Here is a 27,195-nt window from a genome sequence, read left to right as displayed (position 1 = left end):
TAATATAAACAATCTAGAAAAATAAATCATTCTGTTTTGTTTCCTAATATTTGTGAGGAAATGCAATATATTTTTTCATCAATATGTTCCTTGTACTCTTGGAGTTTTGTATGAAAATGATGTTCTCTCGAGTCTCGGAGCAGTTTATTTAAGCTTGAGATTGGGATTAATTTTCCCTTCAATGTCACCTACTAAAACATCTAGGTCAGACTCTTAGTGAAAGAAAGTGGATTAAAAATCAGTATTTGCCTCTCTTCTCTCCCTGAATGGAAGAGTTTAGAAAGCTGAAAACAGATGGACAAATGATAACCAGAGTGGAATAATTGAATAACGTGAAGCCTAAACAGGCTGAAAAAGAAAAACACTAAGAAAAACAATTATCCCATATGGCAGAACTCTCGAGAAGAGGCAGCAACCAGTACATCTGGAATCTGGGAGAGAGCAGAGAGCTGAGGATGAGAAAACAGCTAAAAACAGATCAGAACATCAAAAGCTGGTTGAGAAAGGTTGACTTGTTCACGGCTTTCTCTGTGCTAGAGATGGAAATTTATTATTTGACAAAATAAAATAGAAAGTAAAGACCTATATGAATACCTGAGATACTCAGCTGAAAACTCACATGGGAATACAGTAGCCACACCCTTCTGCATGAGTAGCTCCAAAACTTGTGGCTGCCAAGTTTCTGCTCTTGGCAGAAGATTAATAAGAGGCTTGTCTGTAGCACTGCCAAATCGAATATGAATTTCAGATAAATTTTCAACCTTGTAATAACTGGGCCATATTTATACTTTTTCAACTTATCTTTTCTTACTTACAATTAAGTTTAAATTTGACAGGTATCTCATGTTTTCATTTGTTCAACCTGGCAATTCTACTTTTTTAAGAATAAGATCCATCTATAAAGACACACCTGAAGATACTTACGGTAAGGGCTGAAGGTAAATAGCTCAGTGGTAGAGAACTTGCCTTGTAGATATGAAACCTTGGGTTCAATATCTAATACTTCAAGGGGGAAGAAGAACAATGTGGGAACTAGGGAGGTGACTATGTGGGTAAGAGCACTTCCTAGGAAGCACAAGAGCCTCAGGTCAAATTCTAAGTGCTCATGGCAAAGGCTAACATAGGTGCGAGCATCTAATGCCAGTAATGCCAGCAGTGGGGCTGGGGTTGGAGTGGTTTAGGAAACAGAGACAGATGAATCCTGGGAGCTCACTGGCCAGCCAGCCTAGCCACCATGGTAAAATTGTTCACTGAGAGACCCTGTCTTGAGGAAGGAGAGCAAAGAGCAATGGAGGAAAACTCCTGACTCCCTCTTCTGGTCTCTGCATGCTTACCAGTGGGCATGAATGCCTACACACTTACATGCATGCACAATACACACACGCATCCCCATGTATACACACACACACACACACACACACATACACACACACACACACACTGACAGTAAGTGTCCCTTTGAGAGCAATTTTTTTTAAATCTACCATGTGCTGAGAGATTCCATCAGCTTTGTGTTGCCCTGCTGTTTTTCAGAAGTCAACAGATGGTCTATTTATTCACCAATAGACAAAGTTGTCACTTGGCTACTACAACCCAAGCTTTACCTGCCCATAAGGACACACCTCAGAGAGCACATCTTCAACATCACTGACTTTTTATCTCTTCACCATGAAAAGTAACACTTTCTACCATAAAATGATTTCTAGGCATCAAAGAAAAAATAACTGAATATGGGAGAGTGTGGAGAACCACCACACTAGTTCGTTCATGCAATCAATATTTTGTTCTTTATGGGTTATTGTCGTCTCTTAATTTTTTTTATGTCAAAGTTATGTAAGAGCCATGTAAAGTGGTCGACTCAAGTGCATTTAATACAATCTCACTGTTGTACAATCATGTATTTGCTCGATTTCCTTTTAGCTTTGGGTTTAGTTCAATCCTGCAGGAATGGCTGACTAGTTAGCTAGTTGGTTGAGTGACTTCCTGAGTGACTTCGTTGCTCCAACTCTTCCAGCTTTGTCAACTGGGAGCACTTTCTCCTGCGTGGCTGCTCTGCCCTTTGGCACACTGTTCTCAACATGTTGTTATAAAGAGTGCGAAGGAACACAACTTGTTTTAAATGTGATAGCAGATCATGAGAAGGAGACTAATTTACAGTGCAAGAATTCAGATTATGGTCCATCAACTCTAGCTGAGAATGTGCATGTCATGTGACATAAGTGTTCTTCTACCCTGCACAAGTGGTAAATGATCGCAAAACAAACTGAATTTCTAAATAAGGAAAGAATTAATGAAAATTAACTGTATTTCATCAGCTTCTACTTCCCTTCATCCAACTATGAGATTAATCAAACTAGTGAGCTATTTACTTCCTTTGTACCCTTCATACTTAGCACTTAGATACACATTTAGTAGGTTGTATATAAAAATGTATTATATAAAGAAATAGTCAGGGTGTAGAGATGGCTCTGTGGTTTAAAGCACATGTTATTTGGTTCCCAGAACCCACACTGTGGCTCACAACCATTATAAATTAGAAAGATATTAATAACCTATCAAAATGCTGAACAGATAAAATCATTGAACCATGAATTTACAAAAGGCATATTTAATAATCAAAGGTCCAATTGAACTACATAACTTATTGAAATACTCTTCTTTTCTTATTATAACCTATTTTTATTTTGATATCATTTACATTTTCCCCCTTACTATTATTCTCAACATTTTTTTCCAAAATGTGGCTAATTTGGGTTGTCACCTTGACTGGAAAGAGGAAGAATACCTGGAAAATTGACAAAAGATATTTCTTCCTGTGCTTGAACTTAACTTAAACTTTCCATAAGCATTTACAATGTTTCATTTTATGCTAATCTTGGAGTTCCTGGAACTTGCATCTTTAATTTTCACCTTGAACTCATTTGATCAAAATAAGTAAGATATAACTACTATGAGTTTAAGAATGGAGTAAAAGTCAAAGGTTGTATCTATATATTAGTCAAAGTTTTCCCAAAAACAACCAAAATGTATATTTTCAAATAACAAAGCAATAGGAGATTATATAGATAGATGATACACAGAGAGATAGATAATAGGTAGATAGATACATAGATAGATAGATAGATAGATGATAGATAGATAGATAGATAGATAGATAGATAGATAGATAGATAGACAGACAGATAGATGATAGATAGATGCATAGATAACATAGCTAGATGAGTGATAGATAGATACATAGATACACAGCTAGATAGATGATAGATAGATAATAGATAGATAGATAGATAGATAGATAGATAGATAGATGACAGACAGATAGATAATAGAGAGGTACATAGATATATAGATTACTGTAGACTATTGTATATATAATAAACAACAGCTGCTCAGGCTGAGAAGCTGACAGTCTTATAACAAAAGTCACCAGGGATGCAACTCCATAGCCTGAAAGTCCCTGAAAAGCTGTTACTGCAAATCTGCACTCAAAAATTGAACAACATGGAGTCTGATGTCCGTGGGCAACAGCAGCAAACACTTCACTCCCTCAGAAAGGATGAGTTGTGAACACCACAGCTTCTGCTTTTTTTGTCAATCCAGGTCAATAACCTGCTGGATGATGCCACCCAAATTCAAGGTGTGGTCCTGATCCAAATACCTATCTTTTCTGGAAACACCCTCACAAGCACAGGCAGAAATATCTTTTGTCAATTTTCCAGGTATTGTTCCTCTTTCTAGTCAAGGTGACAACCCAAATTAGCCACATGTGATATAGTAAGCCACTCACCTTACAAGAAGAGTTAGCTAATTCATATTTCTGCTTAGCACACATGAAAAGAAGTATTATATCCCAAGACATGGCAGTACTTGGCATTATAACTGCAAGTCCTTGAATCATAGTGTCATTGTCCTCAGCAAATCTTCTCTAACAAAGCATGGGTCTCCAGGTACAGAAGCAGGTGTGTATTTTAATCATCACAGCTCCATAAAATCAATGTAAAATGTGTAATATCTAAAAGTCTAACACAGGGAAAAGGTATGGAGAACTGGTGGATTAACACAGCTTTGCTCTGACAAACTTAGAAATGGTTCAAATGTAAGAAATAAGCAATCATGATAAAGACCTTGATTAATATACTGCATCTCTGTTGAGTCAAACCACACACTTCAACTCAGAAAGGATCAGTCTGCCTTCTACATCATTAATGTCCACTGTCCGGATCAGGACCCTATTTTTTAAGCAGTTACGTGAATGAAGCTTATACTTACATTCATTCTTTCCCACAGGATGTTTTAATTCCAGTGAAGACACTGTGCAAGAGCAAATGACTTAGTCAGAAAGAGCAAGGCACGTCATAAATGCCAATGCAGCAACTGTCAACAGACGCTGAGAGACATCTACAGCTGCGACTCAGTGTTACTACAGCACTGAGGTAGAAAGGAGCGTGACTGGTCCATATGCTTGGCCATCTTTCACTGAGTGACACTCCTGATATTCTGATGTTAGAGCTATTCCAAATCCTGTTACTCTGGCTGCATGGCTTGGTCATTTCTTAAGTTCTGGTGTTTGTTTGTTTGTTTGTTTGTGTTTGGTTATTTAGCTATTGTAATATTTTCCTGTTTTGTTTCTTACTTTGCTCTTTCACCTTATCTATGATCATCCTAGACACAGTGGCCTTGACAGAAACAATAGAGTACAGGTCAAGAGAAAGATAGTAAGGAAATCATAAGGGGAGAAGAATATTTGATAATAAGAAAGCAAATCTTGTCAGCTTTAAATTTTTTAAGTAAAAAGAACTTAAATAAGTAATCAAAACAACCAGAATCTGCTGTTTTCAGGGAGGAATGCAGTTTGAAGATTGGCAGTCCCAAGACACACCCCTTATTAGAGCATGCTCCAAAGGAACTGCTTTCTCTTCTGGCCAACCAACACCAGGTGTTGAATTAGCCATGACTTGGGTGACCCAAGCATTTACTAGGCTATGTTACAAACCTACAGATAGCTTATTTTCCCTTAATGAGTTTACTTGTTGCAAACAAAAGCCAATTCAATTCATCCAGGAAATTTTTTAGCTCTGCCAAAACTTAAGTAGTCAAACTATCCTTGTTGTATTTGGTAATTTTCATTTTCATCTGCTCTACACTCTTTGGTCCTTCGTACCAGAACAGAGTGTTGCTATCTGATCATACTTTCTTACTTTTGAAGGCAAGTGGGATTTCCTCTGTATTGTTTATCTAAAAACTTTACCATCAACCATTCTCTAAAAAAAAGTGGTTCTTTGCAGAAACTAAACTGAAATCTAAACCTTAGGTTCCCATCTACACCAAAGTGATGTTTTGTGTGTTCATGAGCCCTTGTGCCCGGCTGTCTTTTACTATATGTTAGGCAGTAACCTTCTCACTTGAAATAAGCAATAATAAAAGATACATTATCTCCACTTAAGTGAGGTGAATAAAATACAAAGTATAAAGCTGAAGTCTTGTAACAAGAATGTCCTGCACCTAGGTGCACTTTTTATGAAATCTTTAAAATAATTACCAGATATTGGAACAGTGTAATTTTTACTATTCTTTTTTCTGTCCACATAATTCCTGGTTTCTCCACTTTCTTCCACCGATCTATCTACCAATCTGTACCAATATTCACTAATTGTGCCAATAACCTAATTTAGACCCATGCCAGTGCTCTTGATTCTTTTCAGCCTGAGTAGCTTTTGAAATGCTAGTAAAAAAAAAAAAATCTTGTCCCCCCTTGTCCCTGAAGAAATGTGTATTTTTACTGATTAATGATTCTGAAAAGCAGTAATAACAAAAATATAGAACAGAATAAAAATTTAATATTATACATAATACAACATATAACAAAATCAGTGGTTGTTACTGATGTTAACACATTTAGTGAGTTTATACTTTATCACTCCCAACAATATCTAAGTTTCCTAAATCAGAGTGTGTGCTGGTGTGCTAATGTGTGGTGGCTGATCTGGACCTCCTTCTGCCTTGAGAAATGATACACCCTATTTATCTCTGCTCATGTTTTCTTGGACACAATAATCAGTCTTGAGTTTTTTGCCAACCACTTCACACGTTCGGTAATACCAAGGCTGATATCACCCGTTGATCCGGGGCTTTGGTGATGTTATAAACGAGGATCATCAGAGTTCCTCCTTCTAACTAAGAGAAGAGCCGTTGGTGCCTGGCAGTAAAGCCCGGGAATGCGGGCCTGCACGCTGCAGCAGCTGCCTCCGCACGCCAATGTAAAATTGAGACGGAGCCAGTGCAGAAGAGAGCAGAAAGGCACAGGGAGCAATGAGGAAATACCTTCACTTCTTCCTGCATCTCTTTAGACCTTTGCTGCTTTAAACCTCTCACCCCAGGAAAACCAACTGACCCTTTCTAAACTTAAATTCCATTTTTAAATCATAGAAGCCAAATACTATCGGAAATAAAAACTCAAGCATTGCCCTGGAATATAAAATTAAAAGCAAAATTTTCCCACCCGAATCCACAGTCCAGATTTTCATTAGCAACTTCTAAATTTGACTCTACAAAAATGTTGGCATCCACAGAGGTAAATGTCATGAAAATGGAAATATTTTTAAACTCCATCAGCATTATACAACATATGTCACCTTCCAGTTTGGAGTAAACATAGATTTACTCCATTATTTTTAATGAGCTGCAGAGAATCCCAGTGCAATGAAGTGATATAATAAAAATGTTCATGCTTCTAACCATAAAACTAGAAAACACAAATATATTAATTATGTAAAGCTAAGATTCCGCATAGAAGTTGAGAGTGGCATAGCAGTCACCAGAGGTTGGGGAGAGCATGGTGGGAGGTAGGATGGGGAAAGGTGGGAGGTAGGATGGGGAAAGATAGTCAGCGGGTGAGCTATGTTAGAAGGTAAGATCGTTTCTGGTGTGCCACTGACCAACAAGGTAACGTAACTAACCGCAATATATCTCAGAAAGCTAAGGAAAGGACTGTGAAGATTTTCATCACAAGGGATAATCATTGTTAGCATATTATATAATCATGATCATTTGCATATTATATAATACATATTATATCATATTACATGACATTGTATAACTATGCATAATTGCACATGTCAACTGAAAATAAAATTTTGAATTTCTTCACCTTCTTTTATTTATTTTCGCAGTGCTGAGGATCAAACCTAGCACTGTGAGCATGCTAGACAGGCTTGATCACTGAGCTGCAACTCCCTACTCCAAAATTTAACTCTAATAAGAACATAAATAAGCACAGTGTGGAAGTATTTAGCTTCAATGAAGTAGGTTATTTTCTTCCATAATGTCTAGATATTAACAAACACAAAAGACTTGCTTTGTTTCACACGTACTTACAACCAGCATATTAAAAGCAATCATTCCCATCTGAACAATGAACTACATCTTAGCCAAATGGCTTGAGCCAAATCAACTCTAAATTCAAAAATGGTGGAAAGGAATTATTTTCAATTTAATCCCTTTCAAAATATGTAACTGTTGTGGATATTTAACTATGTAAAGATGTGTTGCATTTGTTTATACTGCCTTTGTTAATGATGTAAGGATATGGTACAGTTGTTTATGCTGCATTTGTTTAATTATGTAAAGATATGTTGCATTTGTTTCACCTTCCTGGCCTAAGACACCTGATTGGTCTAATAAAAAGCCAAATGGCCAGTAACTAAGCAGGAAGAGGATGGGCGGGGCTGGCAAGCAGAGAGAATAAGTTGGAGGAGAAATCCAGGCTCAAGAGAGAAGGAGACGAGAATGAGGGGAAAAGAGAGTGGTATACCTGGGGCCAGAAGCCAGGCAGCTGCCAGCCAGACACGGAGACAGCAGGAAAGTAAGATATACAGAAAGAAAGAAAGGTTAAAAAGTCCTGAGGCAAAACATAGATAAAGAGAAACAGATTAAAATAAGAGCTAAGCTAAGGTTGAGCATTCAAAACTAATAATAAGTCTCCATGTCATGATTAGGTAGCTGGTTGGTAGACCAACCAGCATAAAACTGGGCATGGTATCCCATGCCTGCAACCCCAGTGTTTGAGTAGTATAAGCAGGAAAACAAAAGTTCTAGGTCATTCTCAGCTACATAGAGAGTTTGAAACCAGTTTGTGATTCCTGAGAGATGTGTGTGTGTGTGTACACTGTCTCAGTTAGGGGTTTCTACTGATGTAATGAAACACCATGACCGAAAAAAGTTGGGGAGGAAAGAGTTTATTCAGCTTACACTTTGTGATAGTTTGAATGTAATTGACCCCCATCCGCTCATAGGGAGTGGCACTATTAGAAGGTATGGCTTTGTTGGAGTAGGTATGGCCTTGCTGGAGGAAGTGTGTCACTATGGAGGCTGACTTTGAGGTCTCATATGTGCTCAAGCCACATCAAGTATCTTAGACCACATCCTGTTGCCTACATATCAAGATGTAACTCCTCCACTCTCAGCTCCTTATCCAGCACCATATTTGCCTGCATGCCTCCATGTCCTGCCATGATGATAATGGACTAGACCTCTGAAACTGTAAGCTGCTCAATTAAATGTTTTCCTTTATAAGAGTTGCTGTGGTCATGGTGTCTCTTCACAGCAACAGAAACCCTTACTTAGACACACTTTCACGTTGTACTCCATTGCTGAAGGAAGCCAGGACAGGAACTCAAGGACAGGACCTGGAGAGAGAAGTTGATGCAGAAGTCATGGGTAGGGGCATGCTGCTTACTGGGTTGCTCCTCATGGTTTGCTCAGCCTGATTTCTTATAGAAACAAGGACCATCAGCCAAGCACCACCCACAATGGGCTGGGCCTTCCCCCACTGATGACTAATTAAGAAAATGCCAGATCTTATGGAGGCATTTTCTCAATTGAGGCTCCCTCTTCGATCATGACTCTAGTTTATGTCAAGTTGACATAAAACTAGCCAATGTGTGTATGTGTGTATACATACATGTATACATACATATATATATATATATATATATATATATATATATATATATAGAGAGAGAGAGAGAGAGAGAGAGAGAGAGAGAGAGAAAGAGAGAAAGAAAGAGAGAAAGAGAGAGAGATTCATAATTGGACCTACATACAAAAAATCTTTTCCTAATACTACATGAATACAGTATAATTTTCACAGAAAAAAAATGACTAAATAGAAAATATTATTGAGTCCTAGGACAGAGAAGATAATTTTATAATCTGCTTAAAATTTAGATACTCTTAATAAATAGGCATATGATTCTATCGTCCTGGTTACTTCTTATTGAGAATCTCCATTTAGCTTTTTGGTTTTTGTTTAATTACTCATAGCCAAGGCTATAGTGTAGCCACTCATCAGTAGTCGCTTCCTTTTTACTTAACTATAATGCTGTCATACCTGGATTTTGTTTGATTTTTCTCCACTGCTGCTAGCAAAGTCCACATTGTATTTTGTTCTTGTCATGCACATAGATAAATAGTATTTTATGTGAATTCTATGTATAAGTATAAACTGCCCACTTTGAAATATATATATATATATATATATATATATATATATATATATATATATATATACCCTGAATTACCTTTTTAAATTTGATCAAGTTGGCCACAACAAACTGCATTTTATCTTCCTGATGAAAAGAAATAATTTCACCAAATAATATGATTTAAACAAATATTTGATAATATGCATTACAAAAGTTGGGTTCTGCGACCACTAAGAAAACAGTCACCACAAGGACACTTGCTCAACTATGTTCAAGCAGCATTATTCATAATAGCCAGAACCTGGAAGCAACCTTGATGTCCCTCAACTGAGGAACGGATAAAGAAAATGTGGTACATTTACAAAATGGAGTATTACTCAGTGTTTAAAAAAAATGACAACATGAAATTTTCAGGCAAATGGATGGAACCAGAAAAAAAATCATCCTGAATGAGGTAACCCAGACTCAGAAAGACAAACACAGTATGTATTTACTCATAGGTAGATATTAGATGTAAAGCAAAGGATAGCCAGGCTACAATCCACAGCCCTACAGAAACTAGGTAACAAAGAGGACCCTAAGAGGGATGCATAAATTGGCCCAGGAAGGAGAAATAGATGAGCTCTCCTAGGTAAAATGGGGGGGGGGATGGGGATGGAGGATGAGAACATGAGGGAATGGAATGGTCAAGTTGAGGGAGGGACAGAGAGGGAGAACAATGAAATATATATCCTGATAGAGGGAGTCATATGGGGTAAGGGTGCCAGGGAAACTCCCAGGAATCCACAGGGATGACCCCTGCTAAGACTCCTAGCAATAGTGGAGAGGCCTTCTCCTGTAATCAGATTGGTGAATACCCTAACTGTCATCATAGAATCTTCATCAAGTAACTGATGGAAGCAGATCCAGAGATCCACAGCCAAGCACTGGACCAAGCCCCTGGTGTCCAGTCGAAGAGAGGGAGGAGGGATTATATGAGCAAGGAGGGGTCAAGATCATGATGGGGAAACCACAGAGACAGCTGACCTGAGCTAGTGGAAGCTCATGGTCTCTGAACTGACAGCTGGGGAAGCTGCATTGGATTGAACTAGCCCTATGAATGTTGGTGACATTGTGTGGCTTGATCTGTTTGTGGGGCCCCTGGCAGTGGGACCAGGATCTATCCCTGTTGTATGAGCGGGCTTTTTGGAGCTCATTATCTATGGTTGGACACCTTGCTTACCCTTGATGCAGAGGGGAGGGGCTTGGTCGTGCCTCAACTTCATATGCCAGACTTTGTTGACTTCCCATGGGAGGCCCTACCCTCTCTGAGGAGTTGATGGGGATGGGGTGGGGGGAGTTGGGGGGAAGTGGGAGGAGGGGAGGGAGAGATAACTGTGGTTGGTATGTAAAAGGAAAAAATTTAAATTAAAAAAAAAAGAAAACAGTCATCAAAAGCTGAGCTATAATATGACGACCATTAAATCAGCATCAGCAAGTGTAATTATCTATGACTTTCCACAAGATGTGCCTGAAGTGCAGCAGGCGTAGGAACCAGAGTTCATCAAATACTTGGTGGAACAGAGAGAGAAACAGCTATTGTAAAGGCTAATGTGAGTTTTAAAAAAGCAAAAGTAATTACAAATAAATTCAAAACCACCAATCATTTGAAATTTAGTGAAGCAGTAAAACATGAACATACGTGTGTGTGTGTGTGTGTGTGTGTGTGTGTGTGTGTGTGTGTAGATGAGAGTAAAATCTTAGGTGTCAGTCTCTTAGAGGCTGTCCACCTTCGTTTTTGTTTTTTGTTTGTTTGTTTATTTTGAGACAGAATGTCACATTGGCCTGGAGTTTACCAAGCAGGATGGATGGATGGATGGATGGATGGATGGATGGATGGATGGATGGATGGATGGATAGATAGATAGATAGATAGATAGATAGATAGATAGATAGATAGATAGATAGACAGATAGATATAAAGAGATAGGAAGAGAGACAGACAAACAGATAAATGGACAGAGAGAGAGGAGTAGTTGGACAACACTTATCGAATACTCTCATGTTACTTCCATTCTCAGGTAGCACCTTGCTATGATCTACAAAATTAGTTCCCTTAAGTATTGACTTAGGAAAAGCTATACTAACTGCCTTAAGTTTTTAATTACTAATTTGAGCCAAGTTTAATAATAAAATCATAATCACTACTACTATAATTACTGAATCAGCATTCAATAATTATATTACTTCAGTTACTGGGAGGTAGGCATTATTAAGAGGTAATGTGTACAGTTTTAACCCCATCTTAGCATAATTGTGGTTTGCCTAAGAAGTGTCTTCCAGAAGGCCCATCTGTTAAAGTGGTTTATTTGAACTGTTTGGACTCTGAACTCTGCTGACAGTCATATTGAAAGGTGACTGGAATATGAGCCTGCTTAGAATCTGGCCTTCATCATTTGCTAGTTATAAGGCTACCACAGTTTCTCTTTCTAATGAAAGCATGGTTGCTGTAAGCCCATGAAGCACTCAGAACTGTGTGTGCAGCACAGAACATCCTCAGCAAGTCTCAGATGCTCTGACTAGCACCAGGGATTTATTTTCAGTCTCTTAGCTGAAACTGGACATAGCCTGGCATCCTCAGGACACAGGAAGCCTGGAATTACTTCACATCAACTGATTTCCCTGGAACTGGGGCTTCCTCACATCCTAGTACAACATGGACTTCCTGCTCAGGACCTATGTCTCCAGTGACTTTATTCGGAATCCAGAACATTCCTTCAGTAATGAAATTCCCTGCCTGGGTCTGGGTCCCCTCAAAGTCTAGAGTCCCAGTTGGCATACCCCACTTCTCTTACAACCAAGTGTCTAGTCATTGCGGTTTCCCAACGCCCCAGGTCCTGCATGACTAACCCTTCACCAGATACTGACAGCAGCTCAGTTTGGCCTTTCACATCAGCACGCTCACCTCCTTTCCCTTCTCTCTGTGCCAAACTCCAAGGCTGAATTTGATTGCCACCAAAAACAACTTCTTTCTATGTTCGCTTGGATAAGTGTAACCCAGCCGGCTGCAGAATCCTTCGGTTCTTTGTTGAATGATCTGGACTTTGCAGATGCCTCCAAAACATTCTGTCCCTACTAGTGTGACAGAAACTGCCCATGGCAACAAGCCACAAATGGCACAGTGAGGTTGTAACTATAAGACCAACCACAGTGAATTTCAGGAGAATGGTGAGCGCTAAAGGCATGTGGGGCCTGTGCTGGAGGACTTAAGTAGGTATAAGGTCATAGGTCATAATCTGCCTTATGACAATAGTAGCTGCTTCCTAGGTAGAAAGAAAATGTTCCTTTTTGAGGTTCTGTTCACTCATTGTAAATAAAAAATATTATTTGTGAGAGAAAGGGCTGACAACTTTGCGTTGATTGTTTTTTGTCTTTAAATAAGACAGGAATAGTGAAGACTAAGCTGTCCACATTATCCTTCACTTCAATTTATCATGTAGGTAGAGTTTTCCTGCCTGGTCCACAGTCAGGACAAATCTCTGACACCTGCCAGTCCCACAGCCACTCAGACCCAACCAAGTAAACACACAAACTGTATGGCCATGGCAGGCTTCTTGCTAACTGTTCTTACAGCTTAAATTAATCCATTTCTATAAAATCTATACCTTGCCATGTGGCTTGTGGCTTACCGGTACTTTACATCTTCCTTGTCCTGACGGCGGCTGGCAGTGTCTCTCTCACCCAGCTTCCTGTTCTCTCAATTCTCCTCTCTGTTAGTCCTGCCTATACTTCCTGCCTGACCACTGGCCAATCAGTGATTTATTTATTGACCAATCAGCAACACATTTGACATACAGACCATCCCACAGCATTATCGTCTAATTCATTAATCAATGGTAAACAGTATAGTCTTATATTTACAAATAGATTACCTTAAAATATTTCGTTAAAATTTGTTTTATGGGATAAACATACTTTATTTTTAAGGGAAATAATTCATCAAAAACGTCTTTATCTTGAATGTGCTAATTTGAATGACAGTAACTGTCCTACTTAGCTTCTGTGTTGCTGTGATAAAATGCCGACCAAAGACAACTTGGAGAAGAGAGGGTGTGTTTACTCTTATATTTTGGTTAATAGACCAAATCTGAAGGAACTCAGGAGGAGAACTCAAGGCAGGAACCTGGAGGCAGAAATTGAAACAGAGATCATGGAGGAATTCTGCTTATTGGCCAGCTCTCCAAGGCTTGCTTAGCTTGATTTCTTATGTAACCCAGGACCACCCGTCCAGGGGTAGTGGGATGGCTATAGTGGGATGGGCCCTCCCACTTCAGTCATTCATCAGTAAACTACCCCCACAGACACGGCCCCACAGATCAATATGATGGAAGAAATAGTTCCGTTGAAGTTTCCTCTGCCCAGGTAACTCTAGTCTGTGTCAAGATGACAAAGCTAACAGGTGACCATTGAAGGGATGTTTGTTTTAGTTGGTTTTTTTTTTTATGTTTTAAAAATATACCATGGATACCATATCTCTGAACAGCTGTACCTGGCTTTGACAAATTTAAATTGATACAATTCCTCCCCCTTCCTCCTCCTCCTCTCCTTCCTCCTCCTCCTCCCCTTCCTCCTCTTCCTCTCCTTCCTCTTCCCTTTTCTCCTTCTCCTCCTTCTTCTGAGACACAGTCTCACTACTACTTAGTCCTGGCTGGCCTAAAAATCACAATGTAGACCATGATGGCCTCAGATCCATAGGTATCTGCCTGCCTCTGCATCCAGAGTGCTGAGATTAAAGGCACATACCACCACACCCCACAAGTGTGTGTGTGTGTGTGTGTGTGTGTGTGTGTGTGTGTGTGTGTGTGTGTTAGATAGATATATGTGATATGTGTTTGGGGGTATGAACACCAGATATTGACATCACGTATTTTGTTTTTCAATTGCACTCCGTCTTACTGTTTGAAATAGGACCTCTTACTAAATCTGAAGATTGTTGTTTTGACAATAATGGCTAACCAACAAGCCCCCACCATCCTGCTGCCTCAGCCCCTCAGCACCAGGGTTATAAACATGCACCACTGTATCTGGTTTTTACTTGGGTGCTGGGGAACTGAACTCATGTCTTCACACTTGTGCAGCAGCAAGCACTTGACCCATTTAGACACATCCCTAACCTTCCAAAGTCTCTTCTTTAACATTGTTTATGATTTTGATTTAAACCATCTTGGAAGAAGAAATTAAAAAAAAAAAATCCCTACACTAAGCCAGAGACATCTTGTCCAGGGATGTCTCTGGCCACCATAGATGTACCAAGGACCTGTAGTGAGATCACATCAATATACAAAGAAGCCTATCAGGCTAACCATTTAAAGTATGGTGTCAAGCTGATGATAGGAAATTGTTTGATTGGAATTATGTCAATTACAAAGTAATTATGTCCCTTTTCAAAGTAATATATACAGGAGTGGGAAAAAATTGTGACCATCCTCTCTGGTCTCCTCTGGACTTTTCCAACCAAGGTACTCTTGAGAAGGGAGAAGGAAGGAATATTTAGATAGAAAGAGATACCTAGACAATGAGAGGAAAGACAGGACAGCCTTGGGAGGTCTGGGTCAAAACCTACCAGCCCAGAACTTTATTCAAAATGGCTTTTTATAACAATGCCAAGGGGAGGGGCAAAGGACCGCCCTCTCGTTAGATACAGCCAAGTGTAGATCCTTCCAAACACCTGGTACCCAGGTCCTTGGCCCAAACATCCTTTTATGCAGTCCTGCTGTGTAAAGCCACTAGTAAACCCCAATGGGCTCCAACAATCTGAGTCCATGGATTAAACTGACAAAGAGACACTAATGGGGGGAGCCAAGTACAAGTTTACAGGACACAGAAGCCATCCTAAAGAAATGGAAATCCAATAGGAGACTGCAGAATGCTCAGTCCTAAATGAGAAACCTGTATCACTGCCCTTCATCACAAGGCTCATGGATTCTTAAAGACGCAGGGGCAAAAAGATTGCAAGAGCCAGAGGCTGTGGATGACTCCAAGGAAAGAGGATTCTCCAGACACAACAGGGAGCCTGTGCAGATGACCCCACAGTAGGTGTGACAGCATGTGCAGGCGAGACCAAATCACAGCATGGAGAGGGCGAACGGGCACAGAATCCTACCCTTCACCGAGGAACCAATGGCAATTAATATCTGTTGGAAGTGGGGAAGGTGTTTTTCTTTCAGGGTGTGTCCCCCAAGAGGTCCACCATTATCCAGGGGATAACCACACTGAAGAGTATGTGGGCGGCATACACTGAACTTCACAGGTTTAAAAATACCAAAGAGGATATGGAGTTGGGTGAGTAGAAACGGGGTGTGTGTGTGTGTGTGTGTGTGTGTGTGTGTGTGTGTGTGTGTGTGACAGAGAGAGAGACAGACAGACAGACAGACAGACAGAGAGAAGTTGAGAGAGAGAATAGGATCAAAATACATACACTGTATAATAGTTTCAAATAATTCATAAAGATATTTTTAAAAGAAATGGAGACTGGAAGAAGCAGTGAAAGTCAGTTCCTGGTATGCCTAATTAGACAAGGACCAGTGAACTCTGTCAATGTGACTACAGTGCGGAGCTTCGAAGAGAAGTTACTATAATAAAGCCTGGACAGTATTTTCTATGTTTCAGCTTCTCCTCTTCAAAGATAAGGTTGCTGCCTTCCCTTGTAGCAACAGGCTTTTGCTTCCATGTGCGCATTTCAGCTTTTGCTTCATCAAATAGCACAAAGGTCAATGCAATCAAGTTGCAAGTGCTGTTTTTCAAGTGGCATTTACTTAGAAAGTTAATGCCAGAATGGTGTATTTTTAACTCTTTCCTATGTATTCACCTGAACATGTTCTAGTAAGGATTAAACACTCTGAAGTCCCCAGTTACCACGACACAGATACAAATCATTCTGCAGCAGCAATAGTCCCTCTGCAGATGGAATCCATGGACGACTGTGAAGGTGTTGGGAAATTAGAATAGGAAACCCTAGTTTCACCAGCCTGTAAGCTTTTCTCCCCCCACTTCTGGTTTCCAGTATTCTCCAGTCACTGATGCCCTGTCAATCAACTGGTTCTCTGAAATGGGGTTAGTTATCTCTGTAGGAGACCAAAGACTTCTTTCTCACTGTCACTGCAACTCAGACCCCTAATAATGTTTAGAGGTGCTGACGTTGGCACATCCTACTTTGATCCGCTAAGCCAGCCTGTGTTATATTTTTACCTCCGTGACCAAGATGGAATACAATAATGAGTTCTAAGACTGGATGAGGGAGGGGCTCATGGGTTCCAACCTCTTATTGCTGAACTAACAGCTGTTGATAGATTCTAGGAGGTGGGGGGGGGTTGGTCATGGTCTTGTTGTGTACCCACTGCTGAGCCCACCAGGTTTCAAAAGATAGCTCCAAACCCATTATCAAATGAACAGCTGCAGTTAACAAGATGGGTCACAAAATAGACAGAGGTGGATGCTAGAAAGAGATTTGTGGAGAAGAGAGTGAGTAGATGGGGTGGGAGGGAGAAACAAGAGTGGAAGATGACACTGATCAGTATACAGTGTGTGTGTGTGTGTGTGTGTGTGTGTGTGTGTGTGTGTGTGTGCAAAATTGTAAAAAATTAAATGATAATGGTTAAGTAGAAAAAAACGCAACTCCCTAAAAGACAAGAGAAGCTGTTTTCAGGAAGGAGGGAAAATAGCCACTGTCCATTAAGAAAGACACCACTGCTGTTCGGCGCCATAAAACTGAGCAGCTGGAGATGGGCATGTACACATCCTTGCTGTGCCAGGCGGTCAAACACCATTATGTGAGCAAATATATGGTGGGGTCTGGGAAAGAGAGGCAGAGAGAGGCTCATGCCCTATAGAGAGAACGACAGAGATCTGAAGAGGTGAAGGCTGTGATGATCAGGCTGATGTGGGCAGCCTGCTTGCCACCCGGGGACATGGTGTCATCCATTCCTGGGTCACTGCCAAGGGCCATGTCTGTGTCTGTAGCCCTACTGCAGCTGCGGTCTATGTGGATTTCTATGGCCCCTGCTACCACCAAGGGCGTGAGGATGCCTGGGGTCAGGGCTGCCACATGTGGCCACATCAGGGCTCCAGGGCCATGCCAGCATATGGGCTATCCTGATCTGAATAGCTTGGGCTGCCGTCAGGGGCCATGGATTCATCCAGGTTTGAGCTGTGGCCAGGAACCATATCTGGGTCCAGGGCCCTACCATAGCCAGGGTTTGTGTTAATGTCCATGGTGCTGGTTACAGTCTGGGGTCATGTTGGGGTTCGAGGGCCACCCTACAGCTGGGGTGATGCTGACCTGAGTGACCTGTGCTGCCACCTAGGACCATGGTGACATTCAGGCATGGGTTGCTTCCAAGGACCATGTCTGGGTCCGTGGTCCTATAGCAGACAGAGTCTGTGATGATGTCTATGACCCATGTCACCACCAAGGACCACAGGGATGCCTGGGTTCTGGGTGACCACCTGTGATCACAGGGGAAACTGAGGGATGTGCCATGGCTTGGGTCTTAATGATCTGGGAGTCTTCACTGTCACCAGAGACCATGGTGTCAACTAGACCCGAGCTGCATTAAGGAGCTATTTCTGGGTCAGTGGCTCTACTGAGGTCAGAGTCTGTGCTAATATCCATGGTGCCCATTACCATCAGGGGTCATGTGGATTCCCAACCTCACCTGGGGTTGTGGTAGGGCCAGAAAGCCACCCTGAGTGGCCTGCACTGCTACCAGGGGCCATGGTGACATTCCCTACCTAGGCTGCTTCCAAGGACCATGTTTGAGTCCATGGTCCTGCTCCAGCCAAAGTCTGCAACCATGTCAGTTATTGTAGAATATTATTTTAAGATGTGTTACATTTGTTTATGCTGTGGAACACTTGTTTAATGATGCAAGGATGTTTCACATTCTTTTATGTTATACTTGTTTAACTCTGTGAAGCTGTGTTACTGTGCCTGTCTAAATAAACTGATGGTCTAATAGAGAGCTGAATGGCCAATAGCAAGACATAAGAAAGGACAGGGAGGCTATAAGTCAGAGAGAATAAATAGATGAAGAAATCTGGGAGGAAAAAAGAGAAAGAGTAAGAGAACAAGGAGAGGAGGACATCAGGGGCCAGCCACCCAGCCACACAACCAGCCATGGAGTAAGAGTGAAAGTAATATTTACAGAAGAAAAGGAAAAACCCCAGAGGTAAAAGGTGGACAAGGATAATTTAAAATCAAGAAAAGCTGGCAAGAAACAAGACAAGCTAAAGCTAGGCATTTATAACTAGGAATAAGCTTCCGTGTGTGATTTATTTGGGAGCTGGATGGCAGGCCCCTCAAAACACCAAAGAGCTGGGTGGTCCTGGTGCATGCCTTTAATTCCAGCACTCAGGAGACAGAGCCAGGCAGATCTCTGTAATTTTGAGGCCAGCCTGGTCTACAGAACAAGATCCAGGACAGGCACCAAAACTACACAAAGAAACCCTTTCTCGAAAAACAAAGCAAAAAAAAGGACCAAAGAGCAAAAACAAACAACTACAGTCAGTGGCTCCTATTACCCAGGATCATACTGACCTGGAGGCCATACAGACTGAATTGGACAGCACTGTCACCCAGGGCCATGGAGATATCCAGGCAGGGGCTGCAACCAAGGGCCATGTCAGGGTCCATGGCCCTACCACAGCCCAGGACTATGTTGAAGCCCATGACTCCTATTACCATTAACGGCAGTACAGAAAACCAGGTTCTGGATTGGAACCTAAGGCCATTTTGGTATCCAAAGGTCATGCGGCCACTGCAAGTTTCACTGATGCCTTTTCTTCCTGGTCATGCTGGGTTTTGGTGTCCTGAATCTTGACCCCGACTATCTGGCATGCACATCTACCATCAGCCCAGACTGATGTCCCAGTCACCGCCACAGTCTAAACCAAATGCAGACAGTGTACTGACTCAGTCTTTAAAAGAAAGGTCTGCACTGTCAGAGATACATTCCCCTTGACAGGACTGCTTACTGGTATTGGCATCACCATCTCTTCATGACAAAATCCCTGAAAACCAAGAGTCAAAGGAACATACCTCAATGTAATAAATGTTGTATACCACAATCCCATAGTGAACATTATAGCAAATGACAGTATGTTCTCCAAATTCTGAAATAAGACAAAGGTACCAAGTCTCTCCACTCTTATTCAATACAGTACTCAAAGTCTTAGCTGTAGCAAGAAGATAAGAGAAATAATAGAGATAAAATGGGAAAAGAAGCAAATGATCACTAGTTGCAGCAACAGGATCCTATACTACATGAAACACCCCACCAGAGAAGTCTTAGAGCTGATTGACACTTTTTGCAAAGTCACAGAATACAAAATCAATGTGCAGAAACCAGTAGCTTTTCTATACACCAATGGCTGACTTGCACAGAAATCAGTTACAGAGGAAATTCTATTCACCTCAACTTCAGAAAAATAAAATACCTAGGAAGAATAAACCTAACCAAAGAGAAGAAAGACTTTCACAATGAGACATTTTAAACCTGAAGAAAGAATTTGGAAAAAAGAAACACTGAAAAGTAGAAACACCTTCCATCATCAAAGATTAATATATTGAAATTTACCATGTTACTAAAAGCAAACTGCAAGCTTGGTCCTCATAACAACCCCAACGACATTGTTCAAAGAACTAGAAAAAAAATCCTAAAATGTATGTGGAAATACATATGACCTCAAACAGCAAAACAATCCTTAACAGAGTGACGTCTAGAAGTATCATAACATCAGGTCTTAAATGAAATTACAAAGGCATGGTAGTAAAAACAGCATGGTACTGGTACATAAGAAAACATACCACCCAAGTGAGATAGAATGGAAGACCCAGAAACAAACCCACACAATTACAGACACTTAATTACTGAAAAAGTTGTCAAAATACACACTGGAGAAAAGACAGTCTGTTGCTAGAATTTTCCTGCCTGGCCCACAGTCAAGGCAAATCTCTCTCACCTGTCAGTCCCCCAGCCACTCAGACCCGACCAAGTAAACACAGAGACTTATATTGCTTACAAACTGTATGGCCATGGCAGGCTTCTTGCTAACTGTTCTTACAGCTTAAATTAATCCATTTCCATTAATCTATGCCTTGCCACATGGCTCGTGGCTTACCGGCATCTTCACATGCTGTTTGTCATGGTGGCGGCTGGCAGTGTCTCTCTCTCTCAGCCTTCCACTTCCCAGCTTTATTCTCCTCCTTGCCCCGCCTATACTTCCTGCCTAGCCAACGGCCAATCAGTGTTTTATTGGTTAATTAGCAACACATTTGCCATCCCACAGCACTTCCCCTTTTTTTTTTTCAAAAAGGAAGGTTTTAACCTTAACAAAGTAAAATTACATATAATTTGGGAATTTGGGCGTAGCTTCTCTTACTACTTCCTGCTGGAAGGGGGCGCTGTATCTTATGGGGAAACAAAGAAAATTTTAGAATTATGGAATAGTCCATGAGGGTGTATCGTCTGAGCCAGTTTCCTTGAAACCATTCCGGATGTTGGATCATCTGGGCCATGGTGTCATCGGAGACCTTTCAGGGGGTCTTGGCTGGTCAAACCTGATGTATCTTAATCTTGAACAAATCCATAGCCTCTGACTTTCTGTGGAAACAAAAGCAGAGTCTCTTTTCCAAAGTAACATATTACTTACATTCAAATTTTGAAGTCAAGGTATCTTTAAAATATACATTTTGGCATAACTCAACAGCTTTTACAACCAAATGTTTTTCTGCAGTTAAAAATTCCAAAGACAACACAATCCAGATTCTCTGTGTAATATTCATCTTTACATGGCTTATTTTTTATATTAATTTTACTGTCTCTTTAAAGACTTTATTTTTTAAAACTATGTATTTGTTTATATAACTATATATATCACCTTTTTTGTCTCTTTCAAGCCTACATATATTTTACACACATTGTAAACTATTACATCTGAATCTGTCTTATTGTGAATCTATTGCTTTAAACTGCAGCAGCTGTGGCTGCTGGCTCCGCCCACAGCTTCTCAACATGGCTATGTTTACCACCAGCTCTGGGAGCTATCATGGGTCTATGCTTTTATCCAAGCAGCATGTAGTCCAGAAACTTCTTTTTTTGTTTTATACTAGCAATGTCTAAATCCACCATGCAGCTTAATGTGCCACTTGCAGAGGCCTCATTTCCGCCCTACTGCAGATCAAGCACACGCGCTAGGAACCCGCCAATAGCTCAAACCAGCAGCTGCCGCTCAGTTGAGAGAGACAATTAGGAAGCTGTTTTTAGCTCCGTTTTAGAATCTTTTTTCAGGTTTTAGGTGGAAACTCTTGCCACCACGTTGGACGCCATTTGTAGCTGGAGTTTTTCTGCCTGGCCCACAGTCAAGGCAAATCTCTCTCACCTGTCAGTCCCCCAGCCACTCAGACCCGACCAAGTAAACACAGAGACTTATATTGCTTACAAACTGTATGGCCATGGCAGGCTTCTTGCTAACTGTTCTTACAGCTTAAATTAATCCATTTCCATTAATCTATGCCTTGCCACATGGCTCGTGGCTTACCGGCATCTTCACATGCTGTTTGTCATGGTGGCGGCTGGCAGTGTCTCTCTCTCTCAGCCTTCCACTTCCCAGCTTTATTCTCCTCCTTGCCCCGCCTATACTTCCTGCCTAGCCAACGGCCAATCAGTGTTTTATTGGTTAATTAGCAACACATTTGCCATCCCACAGCAACAGTCTCTTTGAGGCTGTGAATTTGAGGAGGTGAATGTGGAAGAGGCTAGATACACATGCGAGGGGTTGGAGGGAGGAAAGGGAAGGGAGATGTTATGTGAAAATATTTTGATTATTGTCTTATCTTAAAAGCCTCTTTTACAAATGGTGCAGGGAAAGCAGATACTCACATGTAGGATAATGGGAACAGAACCACATCTCTAACCTTACCCAGAAATCAACTCAAAATAGACTAAAGGCCTTAACCTAAAACCTTTGAACTGCTCAGGAAAAATATTTTTTCAAGACAGTGGTATTTTCTAAAGGCTTCCAATCCCATAGAGAATAATCCCAAGAGCTGACAAATGGACTTATAGGAAATTAAAAAGTCTCTGCACAGCAAAGGAAACAATCAGAAAAGTGAAAAGTCGCCTTCATAATGGGGAAAACATCTTTTCTAACTTTGCAACAGACAAGAGATTAATATCCAGCATCTATTGAGAACTGCAAAAACTAAATAACAAAAATCCAAAATACCCAGTCAATAAATGGGCTAGTGGACTAATAGGAAGTTCTCAAAAGAAGAAACACAAATGGCCAATTAACACTTGAAAGGGGATTCAATGTACTTACTTAGCTATAAGGAAAGGGCAGATTAAAACTGTTTGGAGATTTCATCTGACCCCAGTCAGAATAGCTATTATCAAGGCTGCAAACGTTGAGGGCAGAGGGAAAGAGAGATCCTTACTCACTGCAGGTGACAGTGTAGACGTGGGCCATCACTATAGAAACCAGCATGGAAGCTCCTCGAAATCTGAAAGTAGAACTGCCCTGTAACCAGCTATACACTCAAAGAACTCTATGTCAGAACACCACAGAGATAGTTGCACCAGAAATGGGACCAGCTGATACATCTATCTGCAGACGAACTGGCAAAGAAAGTATGATACCTATACAGAATGAAATTGTATGAAGCCGTACAGAAAAATGAAAGAAAATGAATACAACTGGAAATCGTTGTGTGAGGCAGAATAGCCAGACTCAGACAAATGCTGCATGTGTGTCCCCTGAGATCTAAAGTTAAAATTGTGCTTTTTTTTATGTGTGTGTGGTTGTGGTTGTATGTGCATGCTTGTAGGTCTTGAAACTAGAAAGGGATCGTGAGAGAAAGAGATCTTAAGGGTTATAGGAAATATGGAGGGCAATGCAGGTAATGATACATGTAAGAAGAAAGCAGAATGAGAAGAAAGTATGATGACACACTGGTGTTGAAATAATATAAAGAAGTACAGTAACTTTTCTAAGAACTTCTAGGTTCTTTGTTGTGAGGGAAATAGATGTCTATCCCTTAACTTTGACATGATTCTTCTACTCTCTTGTCATCCCAAAGGCTCGGAATGGACTAAGGGCAGGAGGAAGACCATCAAAGTCAAGTATTTTGATTTGAAGTAAAACAACAGGAGGCTGAAGAGGTGGCTCTGTAGTTAAGAACACTTGCTGCTTTTTTAGGGAACCAGGTGCAGTTCACAGCACCCACATGGTGGCTAACAATGGTCCATACCTCCAGTTCCAGAGGATCTGATGCCCTCTTCTGGCCTCCCAGGGCACTGCACATACGTGCAGGCCAATAAATCTTTTTCAAACAATGCAATAGAGATGGCTGGCATCGCACAATGTGAGGCATAGAGAGAGACACAAGCTGGGAGAGAGTTGAGTCTTTCCCATTTTGAAAGAAATAAATCCCTAGCCATCATTCCATAGGATGGCCTGATATAAAAGGATTCATAAGAAGACAAAAAGGGAATTCCGGCTGTGAAGTAAGGGCATCATTCATTAGGTATATTTTGCTAATTGCTCTTTATGTAAATTTTCAAATGAATAACATTCTGGCAATGGCCAAAGAGTCCTGAGATTATAGACATTCTCCTTTTTTAAACATTCAAATTCCTATTAAGATGATAAATCTCAATGTTTCCAAAGTGTGACTTCTTCACTGTCTGGCAGGTGAATAATCACCAGATTAAGAGTCTTGAGCAATTTTATAGATGTAATAATGTTTAATAACTCTTCAATAATAGGTCAAGAATTCTGAACCTTGACTTTTAATCCATATTATTTCAGAAAACTATTATTATCCTAGGATATAGAAAATTAAATTTTCTTTTCTGAAGTTGTCAAGGAGAGTTTATTCTTGAATCTAGTGCTAGAAATAGTAACTGAATACAAAACCGAGCCACTCAAAAGAGAAAACAAAGGAACTTGAATTATAATGCTCACAGTGGCCCTCATCGAATAAGTTTATTTTCAAATAACTTAGAAAATCAGTTCATAGTACTTGATGTATAGGAAGTGGACTGTGTAAAAGGCAAATTTAAATGCATGCAATTTATCGTTGATGCCATGCAAAATGGAGCAAAGTAAAATAAACACAAATAAACTACAAGCCTACTGAAATTACGTAGATGCCCATTTGAATAAATAGAGTTGATTTAGAGGTATGACTCTTGGGCCTGGGGAGAGGGCTCATTGTGTAAGAGTGCTTGAGGTGACCTGAGTTTAGAACACCAGCATTCACACAGAGTTGCGGCATGAGCCTGTGACCCTAACAGTGGAGACAGGAAACACCCTGGAGCTCTTTGGCCAGTCAGCCTAACGAAAATAATGGTGAGAGAGAGTGACAGAGGGAGACATCCAAGTGTCTCTGTACACACGCACACAGGAACACACACCTCGACACACATGTATACATATACAAACAACACACACAGGAATCTTTTTTTTTAAGTATGACTCTCGAAAACTGTTGGGTTTCATTCCTGCATGATGAACCGGTAGATCTGGCTCCGAGTTGTTAAATTCGGGGGCCACATTTTGAAGCAACCTTGAAACATTCGCCTGTCCTGGGCCTGCTTGTTCCTCAGCGACTCTTTCCAACATGGTAGATAATATTTTACCAGTAGTGACTTAACCTGGAAGAGTGAGGACAAAAAAATAATCTAGCTCACTCTACTGCCTTTTAAATAACTCATACAGGTCACAAACCAGGAATATAGAGGCCGTCAAGGGATTGAAACAAACTATGGCTCAAGACTCCCAATGAAAAAGTGAGATTCCCGGATGCATCAGAGGGCTGATAATGTAAGGATTTTTTGTTCTGTTTTATGCTTTTTTTTTTTTTCTTTTCCATCTCAGGGGCACAGCTGAGAGGCTGAGAGATTGTTTTACTGCAGGTGATATGTCGGCATGCCACTTACCTATCACACCTGCCAACCTTGAGAGGGTCCCTTTGTCATTACTCATAACTGCCAATTTACAAGATGGCCCAGTAGGGAATGAAGGAACCGACTGGAACAAATAGAGGTTTTTGCTACAGATGCTCTCGGTCTACCCAGCGCACCACAAGTGATGAATCTTAACTAGGAAGGAAGAACCCAGACACTTCTCCTTTCAGCTCACTGACACCACAGGCCTGAGTGATGGACACTGGCCCCTAGGGTCGATGTTCATAGAGTATGCTGGACCAGCCGTCCTGGTCGAAGGGCTTGATTTAATCACAGTGAGACTTGATTACCGTACTAACTGGCTTAGAAAGCATTGCAAGTTTTGAGTTCAAAATTACAGGGAAGGTACAACCAATTAAGCAGAGACATCACTGTAGTGCCATGGGACACATGTAAGATTAACCCTGGTGACTAGACCAGCCTGAAATAAGTGTAGGAACCGAGGACGACTTCATCTGCCTGGGGTTTCCTGCTGTGACTTTCACCTCTCTCCAGTCACGACTGTGTCCTTAGGCAGTTTGGGCTAAAGGTTGCTTGAGGTGTATAGTACCTCGCTCATCTGTTCACACTGGTCTTACTTTGCTTTAACCTTTGAGGTAGGTTGGCATTTTTGCAGTTGTCTGAAAACTATGCCTAGGGGAGGGAGTCTGCAATGGTGATCAGGGAGGGCCCTGAAGCAAAGGAACACCATTTATAACCATTTGAGCAGCCTGTTGACTGAACAAGGTCGTACTTCTGCATTGTGAATGCCTTTCTGGGAACTAAGTCAGCTCCCTAATGTGGCTACAGGTTAAACCCAGATTTGATATGACTTTAAACTACAATAGAATGGCATAGGGAACTTTTGAAAGTCCCAATGTCTGGGCCACCTCCCTAGGCATTCTGATTTAATTGGGTTAGGATGGAGCCCAAACATCAGAATTTCTTTTTTATTTTCACAGATCTTTCTACTGTACAGTCAAGGCATAGCACCCCTGCTTTACTTCAAGAAAAGTAAGAGAAAAGCCAGGCTCAGAGACATGGAATGCTCTGTTCTGTGAGGACAGGTCTGCTGCTGTTCCAAAAGGACCCATCACACCCTAGTGATGTTGGCTCTGTCATCCAATCAGATTCATCAGCCTCTGAGATGCTGGCCTCTGGCGTTCTTAACAACTCCCTCATCCCTCTGAAATATTTGCATCCAATTATCCACCCACTTCCAGCGATCACAGCATACACATGTGTATATGCCTGACCTCCCACATGTGGCCACAGCTTGCACATGTGTGTATGTGCCTAGCCCAACGTCTTAAAATAATAGTGGTGTCTGGTGAAAATTCAGTCTTGAGAGATCTTGCAGAAAAAAATGTCATGGTGATCATTATAAAACTAATGGCCTTTCAAAAGCATGCATCTTCCCTAATGTGCCTTAAATTCCCTTTTAAATTTGGCACTAAGGAGATCCTTCTGTATCTAAAATTTGATATTCAGCCAGAGTAAGAAAGGCTCCAGTTTTTAAACTGACACACTATCTTTGATAAAGTAAAGGCTGTCAAAATTATATGTAGAAGCCCTAAGGCAGGAAGAAAGACACTTTCCATCTTGGTGGTAAATAAAGTTCTTGACGGTGTCTGAGTGGAGGAAAAGAGCGGTCCACCTGGCAGTCTCCTGACAGCCATTCTTTGCCATGGTGAGAAAAAAGGTTTCAGAAAGCTAACATAATTAGC

This window comes from Peromyscus eremicus, chromosome 17 (assembly GCF_949786415.1).
Source record: "Peromyscus eremicus chromosome 17, PerEre_H2_v1, whole genome shotgun sequence".
NCBI lineage: Eukaryota > Metazoa > Chordata > Mammalia > Rodentia > Cricetidae > Peromyscus > Peromyscus eremicus.
This window is presented reverse-complemented; position numbering follows the sequence as displayed.